Source organism: Aythya ferina (genome assembly GCF_964211825.1).
Source record: "Aythya ferina genome assembly, contig: HAP1_SCAFFOLD_141, whole genome shotgun sequence".
Lineage (NCBI taxonomy): Eukaryota > Metazoa > Chordata > Aves > Anseriformes > Anatidae > Aythya > Aythya ferina.
Window position 1 is genome coordinate 287,535 of NW_028181384.1, and position 9,356 is coordinate 296,890.

The following is a 9,356-nucleotide window of genomic DNA, read 5'->3' on the forward strand; positions in this document are numbered from 1 at the left end:
TGCCAGCACAGAATAGCCCACTGCGTTTCAGGGTAAAGTGACGATTAATTTCTATTTCCTGGCCTGGGTGCTGCTTTCTTCTTTAAGGAAGCTTCAAGGTTAAAGGTTCAACTCAGTTATGTCAGGGTTCAACTCCGTTTCGTGAAGGGGCTCTTGTACGAAAGCTTAAGCTGGGATTGACTCTCTGCTAAGCGGAGGCCAAACGTGGACCTACTGAGAAGCAGGTCCTAAGTGATAACATTTTCTAAAGAGACTGCTAAACACATCTGAAGAGTGCTGCTGCAGAACTCTGAATGGGGGGATAGCAACTGTCTTAACTGATCTGGAATCTTGAATTTACTTTTCAATGGACAAGAGGTGTGTCTCTCAAGGCAAACAAAGAGAGGAGTAACACCCTCTCTTGTCACTCATGTCAACATAAATTTATGCTCAGAGCGTAGGTGTAGGAACAGCATCGGTATGTATATGGAACATCGGGAGAGGAAGCTCTATTGGTATTTACAGTTTTTCTACTATCTTGCCAGAGAGACGTCATCTCCAAATGAGAAATGGATGTATTTTGAAACAGTGGTGGTGGATCGGATTTCTTCTTTCTAGTGTTAATATTTGCTCTTGAATCGTACTTAATACCTGGTAACACCTCAATCAGTTGTCAAAAATAAACTTAAAAATGTGTAAGGCTTATCTCATTGGTCAGTATAAAGATCAAGGTCTTCGCTTCGCTTTGCTTCCCTTCCCTTCCCTTTTTTTCTTTTTTTCGTTTTTTCTTTTTCTTCTTTTTTTATTTTTTTTTTCTTTTTTCTTTTTTTCTTTTTTTCTTTTTTTCTTTTTTTCTTTTTTTCTTTTTTTCTTTTTTTCTTTTTTTCTTTTTTTTCTTCTTCCCTTCCCTTCCCTTCCCTTCCCTTCCCTTCCCTTCCCTTCCCTTCCCTTCCCTTCCCTTCCCTTCCCTTCCCTTCCCTTCCCTTCCCTTCCCTTCCCTTCCCTTCCCTTCCCTTCCCTTCCCTTCCCTTCCCTTCCCTTCCCTTCCCTTCCCTTCCCTTCCCTTCCCTTCCCTTCCCTTCCCTTCCCTTCCCTTCCCTTCCCTTCCCTTCCCTTTTCATTTTCCCCAGTATTGTTTTTCTGTTCTCCTTCTCACTGCAGTCTTGATTTTGTTTCTTGTCCCTTAAGTATGTTTCCAAAGTGTTGCTGAAACATTTTCCCTTTCAATCCTACAAAAGGAGCTGTCACTGGTGAAGATCGGAGCTTATCCCTGAGCCCAGGAGCTGTCACCTTAGTCTTCCAATCGGACAAGGACGACTTCATTTCTCATGTAAATGCATTTGTCAGGTTTGCGTATTGTTTTTTCAGGAATGGAAAGTGTGTATAGAATGGATTTAAAATCAATTTTAAATGTAAAACGTCAGGGCAAAAAAGTTCTAATTACAACCTCTGCACACAATTTGCCAGCTGTGGGACTAGGAGTTTTCTTATTTACTGTGTTTTGTTTAACGTGTCTGAAGTTTAATGGACAGCAATCAAGGTGTGCTAGAAATCTGAAAGCACTTTATGCTTTGTTCTCTCCGTCATTTTGGTATAACAAACTAGCTTATGTTTTAAACCCTCCATGAGGTTAGTGGTTTCCCTAAAGGTAACAAGTCCCTGTGTGCTACAGTAAGACAGTAACAAAACATGAGGTATAGAAGTTCATCCTGTCATTATTCAGCTTCTGCCTATGGACACACAACTACGCTTATTTAAAGCGGTATCACCTTGAAACCTAATCAGCATTTTAAAAAGGACTTTGTAGCAGTTATTGGCTTTTGTCCTGGAGGGCTGAGGTTTGTTTTGTTTTGTTTTACATTCAGCATTTCCGTTTCTAGCTTACATTCCCCTGTTGTTTTGCATGAGGAAAGCGTGCAACTTTACAAAGTAGAACGGAAAGAGCTGCTTTTTAGTCTAACTTTTCAGTTTGTCGTAGGAGTTTTAAATGTGGTAGGAGTAAAACACCAGAAGTACTGCTGCCAAAGTTATATTCAAACTCGTCTTTCTTGGAGAAGCAGAAGAAGCCCAGGGAGAAATGAATTTGCAAACATGCTCTTCATGCTCTCCTTTCCCAAGATTTCTCTGAGATATAGCCCATCCTCTGTGGGTTTTGAGGTATATGGTTCCCAGGAGTGAAAAGGAGGGCCAAACATCTCTCCTCTTGGATCTCAGCATGCCAGGGCTTTAGTGTACTGCCACTTACAGCTCCGCTTTTTCACCTGGAAAAAGCGACCGCATGATGTAGACTGAGGAGCCCTCACAAATTAACTTGCCGTCACCAAGTGACGCCCAGAAAAGGTGTATTTAAAAGCTAGGCTCATTATAGAATCACAACAAACCCCTCATGACTGGTGCAGTAGACAGTGAGGTAGAGGGCGAGCCCTGGAAAGACAGAAGAAAAGTAGCAGTGAGTTCTGGGTACCTTTGTGCAGACGAAACAGAAAAACGCAGGCAGTGAAGTAATAGTGTTCCGTTACTAATGCCAGCAATAGATAATTGCAACAATTATCTGTTAGATCATAGGTACTAATTAACAGATAATTGCGCAACTCCGGAAATCAATAAATAACTGATTCCCCTCAGAGAATGTCTTCTACATTTTTATATTAAAAAGACTCCAGAGTTGTAATGGATTAAAATCCTACGGAAGGGAAAGAAATGGCATCAGCCACTAGTTCTGCAGAAGCGAAAAGTAATACTGATAGAGTTTAGATGGAAATTTTCACTTTGTGTGTTTAGTTTGGGGATTCTTTTTAAATCATTCATACCAGCGATTTAGTTCTTAAGGCTGTTTCTTTGAGATTAAGTGACAGGACTTCTGTTACTCTTTTCTTCTTGGAATGCTTCTTGATATTCTTACGTCAGCCAGAACTTCTGTCTCTGTTGCAGATGTGAACAATGACCGTAGCTAAGAAGCCCAAATCTTCAAAGCCTAAAAAGCCCTCTTCAAGGCGGTCTGGCAAATCCAAGAAACCAAGTCCTAAAATAGTGATGTCACGCACCGCCAACTGGGGCCGGATAGTGCCTGCAGAAGATTCAAGCCAAGTCTCTGTGGCCCAAGGACGTGGAGGTGCTATTTACTGTAGATCATCTGAAAAATCTAAGGCTTTTGCCCCAAGAGATCTAAGTAAGTGTGCGTTCTATCCTGCCTCCATTGTCTTCAAAGCAAAAGTAGAAAATGCAGTTCTTACTTGTTGCGCTGATAGAGAAGGGGACTACTGTGAACAAAGACTTCAAAAGCGAATCCCCTAAGGCAACTGAAGTGACTGATGTTACAGAAATTAATTTTGATATATTTACAGTCAACATTAAAATGGTTGACTAAAGTTGTTTGTTTTTTGTTTTTTGTTTTTTTTTTCCCAAAACATTGTGTTGACCAGCCAATATGAATTTGGTGGTATTAAAGCTGTCTGCAATAAGTTTTTCTGGTTTGGATTGTAGCTAGCTCCTCTAGGTGCTCCTGCAGAATAGTATTTTTTTAAATACCTTTCTTCGAAACAAACAAACAAGATCTCTTTTTAAATTTAACTTTCTTGCAGTCGTTAATGATGGAATTGCTCCGCCACAGAGCATTCTTTTTCCACCTGAGAAGATTTGTATGGATTGGCGAGAAACACAAAGTGTTGGAGTTGGCCTGTACAATCTTGGCAACACATGTTTTCTTAATGCTACTCTGCAGTGTTTGACCTACACACCCCCACTTGCCAATTACATGCTTTCTCTTGAGCACAGCCAGTCATGTGAGTACTTTCTAACAGTATTTTGAATCTGTTGGATAGCTCTGAAGGTGAAAGAACAGCAGTGATTCTGTGAGATAAGCTTATTTGCCTGATTTTACCTGTAGCAGCTGGCTTTGAGCACCGTATTAGCAGTGGGCTCCGAATAGCATATGGAGTGCAATTAATGCACCATGGTTTATTTATTTAGTTATTTGTTTGTTTGTTTGTTTGTTTGTTTATTAAAGGATCATTTATTGCTTCATGGGAATAATGAAGTGCATTGGACAGTAATGCATTTAGTAATAATTTTAGAGAGTAATACATTTTGCAGCCTGTGGAGTTCCATTCCTGTCAGCCTTTACAACTGCGACTTTGCAGTAGTCTTTTAGATTTCTCATCACAAAATGCATTTGAATACAGGCTTAGTGGATATTTTTCTTCTGTCAAGTTGTGTGAAATGAAATGTTACAAGACTGTTGGGACATTGGCATCTTGGGAGAAGAGAATGTAGCAAGGAGAGTGGATATGGTATCTATAGCTTAAATTGTACTTAGATGTTCGTAGGTATGGATATTTCGCTGGACTGGGATGCTTTGTTCTTTCACTCTTCAGGTCGTGAACAAGATTTTTGCATGATGTGCACGATGGAGACTCACATTAACCAGGCCCTGCGTTGCACTGTTGATGCCATCGAGCCTACGCATGTTATCAGTAATCTCAGTCGTAAGTGGCTTCAGATGTGTTTCTTTTCGATAGCTTGTAATCTTCAAATAATTATTTGATGTGTCTAAGTGGTTTTAACACTCCAATGAAGAGAGATTTTAGAAATACAAGAATGATTTCATTTTTAAATGAGGTCAATACTATCATCTTCTTATTTAGGAATAGGACAACATTTCCGTTTTGGCAGTCAAGAAGACGCACACGAGTTCTTGCGCTATACTGTTGATGCTATGCAGGAAGCGTGCTTGAACGGAAGCACCGAGTAAGCATAAACAAGTTCACTTTCATACATTCTCTAGCACCTTCTAGTCCTTTATTTACTCTCAGAAATGATCTCTAGCACCTTTTAGTGCCTTATTTACTATCAGCAACGCAAGTCTACATCATCCTTGGTTTTCATCAAACTCTTTGAAGAGTTAATTCTGTGCCTTAAATCTTCTGAGGTCTGATTATAATTTATTTCCAGATTGGACAGATCTTCTCAAGCTACCACCATCATTCATCAAATATTTGGAGGATTTCTAAGATCAAGAGGTACTTGAAAAAATATTCCTGTCCTTAGAACTGATCTGTGTCTTTTGTCAGTAGTAAAGCAGTCTGTAGTTTGTCTAAAGTAGTATCTGTCAACAACTTGAATTTGGACAGTTAGTCTCCTTCACATAATGTTAAGCATTTATATTTTGTTTCCAGTGAAGTGCTTGAATTGCAAAGCAGTTTCGGATACGTATGAGGCATTTCTTGATATCACTTTGGATATAAAGGTAAGATGTTTTCTAAATATAATTCATGATGTTTAAGTACATGCATAACTTTCTAAATTAAACTTGTTTAACTTAAAAAACCAAACCACATATAATGTTAAAACGTAAGAGCTTGGTGGTGCTAAGGAAGTGGATTGGACTTTGTCCTTCCGTGGAACCCATGTAAATAGTCTCCACATTTGCATTGGGTTTAAGGGGAAAGAATTCTCTTTCTGCAAAAATTATAATGCTGTCCTACTTCTTTGTTGTTCTACCTCAATATACATCTAATTGTTAGACTGATGAATTTGTCCCCAGTATTGATGACAAAGCACACTGTAGATGCTGTCTAGGCAACTGGGAAAGTATTTGTTCCAAAGTCAAATGCCTTCCAGGTGAGGTCAATGCTGAGCATGCTCTTTCTGCCTCCTTCTTCACAGTGCTCCTAGTAGATCGCTTGAGTATGTTAGTAAGATTCTCTTATAAACTACTAGTATGTCTCTGGAATTTTGAATTACGGTGACTTTACGCTCTTCTTTCTCGCTGCTCTAGGCGGTTTCGTCTGTTAGCAGAGCTCTGGAACTCTTTGTGAAACCTGAAGAGCTGGATGGAGAGAATTGCTATAAATGTAGCGAGTAAGATTTTGACGAATTAGGTCTTAATCCTAGATGTCAGTTTTCTATGTTGCATGACTCTGTTGGACTACCTCTAAACTTTGGATCTACTTACAAGTTTTGTGGAAGTTTATAAAAGACTTGGATTTTTGTTTCCTTGGAGGGGGGAAGTCTTGTTCATAGGCATTCCCTATGGGTTTGCAATTCTCTGGCTTGTATTTTGCCATCAGAATTCAAAAAGAGCTACTTTTGTTCTTTCTATTTATTAGCTCTCGACAGTACTTTTCTTGATGTAAACTGCCCAGTTTCCGTTGTTCTCTGGGCTAGTGGCTAATTTTCACTGCTTACACCGTAGGTCCTACCTTGGAGCGGGCAATGTGTCAAACTGAACTATTTTGTTTCAAAGGATGGCAGATGGGTTCAGTGTCTTTCCAGACAAGCTCAGTACATGAAGACTTCCTACTGTTAAATGTCTCCCTCCTGTAGAATGACCATGTGCTTCTGTTGTATTTTTGATGTTGATAGTCGACCTATGTTGGAGATTATTTGCAATTTCTAGCCCTGGGGACCAAGGCTCTCTCATTCCGCTTTCAGTATTTGTATTTCCCTTGAAAGCTGAAAGAATGTATCCAGGATTGGAGTTCAAATAGCCACTTTTGTAGACCAAGAAATGGTACCTTGCCATCCAACCTGGTCATACCCTTTTGTGAGAGATTCCTGTTCCTGCTATGCTCTGAGTTGTTGGGAAAATTGACCTTCTTCTCTGTATTAACAAACCTGACACGCAGTGCATGGGTTTATGAAAAGAAAAAAGACCAACCTATTATGCAAGTAAATATCATTCAAATAGCATAGGCACGCGTGAGACATTAAAAGGAGTTTGTTTTGGGGGCGAAAAAAGAAGATGCCTTCAAACACTTATCTCTGCTTGTTTTTAAGGTGTAAAAAGATGGTTCCTGCGTCCAAGAGATTTACCATACACCGTTCTTCCAAGGTTCTCACAATATCACTGAAAAGATTTGCAGATTTCACAGGTGGAAAGATCAACAAGGTATATTTACCACTGTAATGCAACTATATCATTGTGTAATGGGACATCCCCCAAAGCTGAAAGTTGTTAATATTTTCAGACAATAATTGTAGACTAACGACTATGGCTTATTCTTTCTCTTAATATCAATAAAGTTCCCGCTTGACAAGAAGCATATGCTTTCCTCTGAGAAGGCTGATTCATCAGGAAACAGTTCTCTGCAACTTCTAGTCTTAACCGTTGTTTATGGGAAGACTTATTTGTAGTGAATCAAGAAATATATTCGAGAAATATATTCTAGAAATCAATTCTAGTCTGTGTTTTTTGGAAGTGTTTTTCTCTGGCTAGTCCACGAAGTACTCTGGGATAATTTTTCTATCTTCTTGATGTCTCTTTAGGAGGTGAAATATCCGGAGTATTTGGACCTGAGAGCCTACATGTCGCAGTCAATGGGAGAACCACTGCTCTATGCCTTATACGCGGTGCTGGTACATCACGGTGTCAGCTGTCACTCAGGACACTATATATGCTATGTAAAGGTAGAAGTCAACAGCATTTCTAACAGGGTAAAGGTTGTGCTGGCAAACCAATTAAAGCATGACTAGCAGCTACTGTTTCTAGGGAAAAAGATTTCATTATATTTTTATTTGACATGTGTGTATTTTGTTCCTATCCGTGATTTCAATTGGAAAACGTGCAATTCACCTAAAGAAATCGTTGTCTTTATTTGCAGGCTGGTAATGGACTTTGGTATCAGATGAATGATGCTAAAGTAGTGCATACTGACATTAAAAGAGTTCTTGGTCAGCAAGCTTACATACTTTTTTATATCAGGTAATAACAAATCTTAAAATGTGTTCAGAAGAGATTTACTTTCCTGTTATTGATATTTTTCTGTTTTGCAAGTGTTTTTCTTGCTATCCCGGGAGAAGATTATTATTTGTCTAATTCAGTTCTGTCTAACCTGAAATTCTCTGTGTCGTTTATTATCTTTTGTTGCTCGGCCTTAAACTGCAGCACTCATGTAAATTGCTATCTATGTGTTATCTGTAGCTGGCTAATTTAGAGAAGGAGAGAAATGAAGGCCATCTGTGGTGTAAGAATGAATTATTGCTGTGCAAGTGATAGTCTTAGTAGGAAGACTGTTCTCTACTTTTCAGTCTGTAGTCATGGCGAAGCCTTCTGTAGAGAAGGCTTCCATATCGTATGAGCTGTTCCTCTAAAATGATAGGATGGGATTTAATCCAAGAGTAGGCTGAAAGAAAAACTAAACTACGATCACTGCTCTTTTCTGAAGGCGCTATGATTTGACACTTGGAGAACGTGCGTTTTACTTGCCAGCACCATCTTATCCCTGTTCATTCCCTCCTGGTCAGCAGGGGGCTAATAGTAAGCAGGCTGGATTTCTGGGACCACGACTTCTTCCTCATATGATTAAGGTAATTCAGGGAAGCGGGAGGGCAGATAACGGCACCAAACTGCTAGTGGGTTTGGGGTTTGGTGTGGGGTTTTTTGTTTGGTTTTCGGCATCTTAGTTTTGTTTTCCTTCCCACGCTGCAGCTTTCTTCACAGCCCTCATGCTACAGCCAGAGTCATTCAAACAGTGGTTACTGCTAAATTGTGCAGCCATGCGACTCCATTACTTTATACCTCCAAGACAGCTTTCTAAAGCACAGAGAGCTACGCTCTTTGACTATTTAAGCAGAGTGTACTAATCCTCAAATCATTTAAAAGAGGACTTGTTTTTCCTATCCTCGTCACTTTAGCTAAGACAGGGAAAACTAAATGTCTTATTCCTGAGCACCAGAACGATTACTTCAGGCTTTTCAGGGTATGTTTAAAGGGGAAAATAAATATATTTGGGAATAGCAGCAGGTAATGTTAAGTTGCTTGGCTGTTTTTCAAAGATGATGTTAATTTGATACCAATCTGCAGTAAACCAAAAGCAGGAATTGAATACGCTTATTGGACTTGCATTTATCCTTAACGGGCAGTGTGTTTTTCTTTTTAGGTGTTAAGACCATTTGTAGAAACACTCAGTAGGAGAGTTTTGTGTTTCAAAATGTTACATGCAGTGTTTGCGTTAATCCATCTTGCAATTTCTTCTTTTTAAATACAGAATTCAAGCCGTTTAAATGGAAATGGATCCATAAAAGAGGACGCAAAGACCACTGGTGTCACCCTAAAAAGGCCATCTTCAGCACCACCAATGGCCTGTGTTCAAAACCAGGCAATTACCAGGCCTTCAATTACTGATACGTCAAGAAAACAGAAGATCACCATCAGTATTCACAATAAATTGCCTGCTCGTCAGACTGTGTCACAGCCTGACTTTCTTAGCAGTGCTGTGGAGGATGAAGATCTCTACCAGGCTGTTCCTTCATCCACAATTACAAATTTGGTAATGCAAATGAAGCAAATGCAAACAAACAAAAAAGTTTCTGATGAAATTTTTGTGGAGCCAACAGTGAATGAAAATCCTAAACTCAGCTCTGATAACACAGTCCCT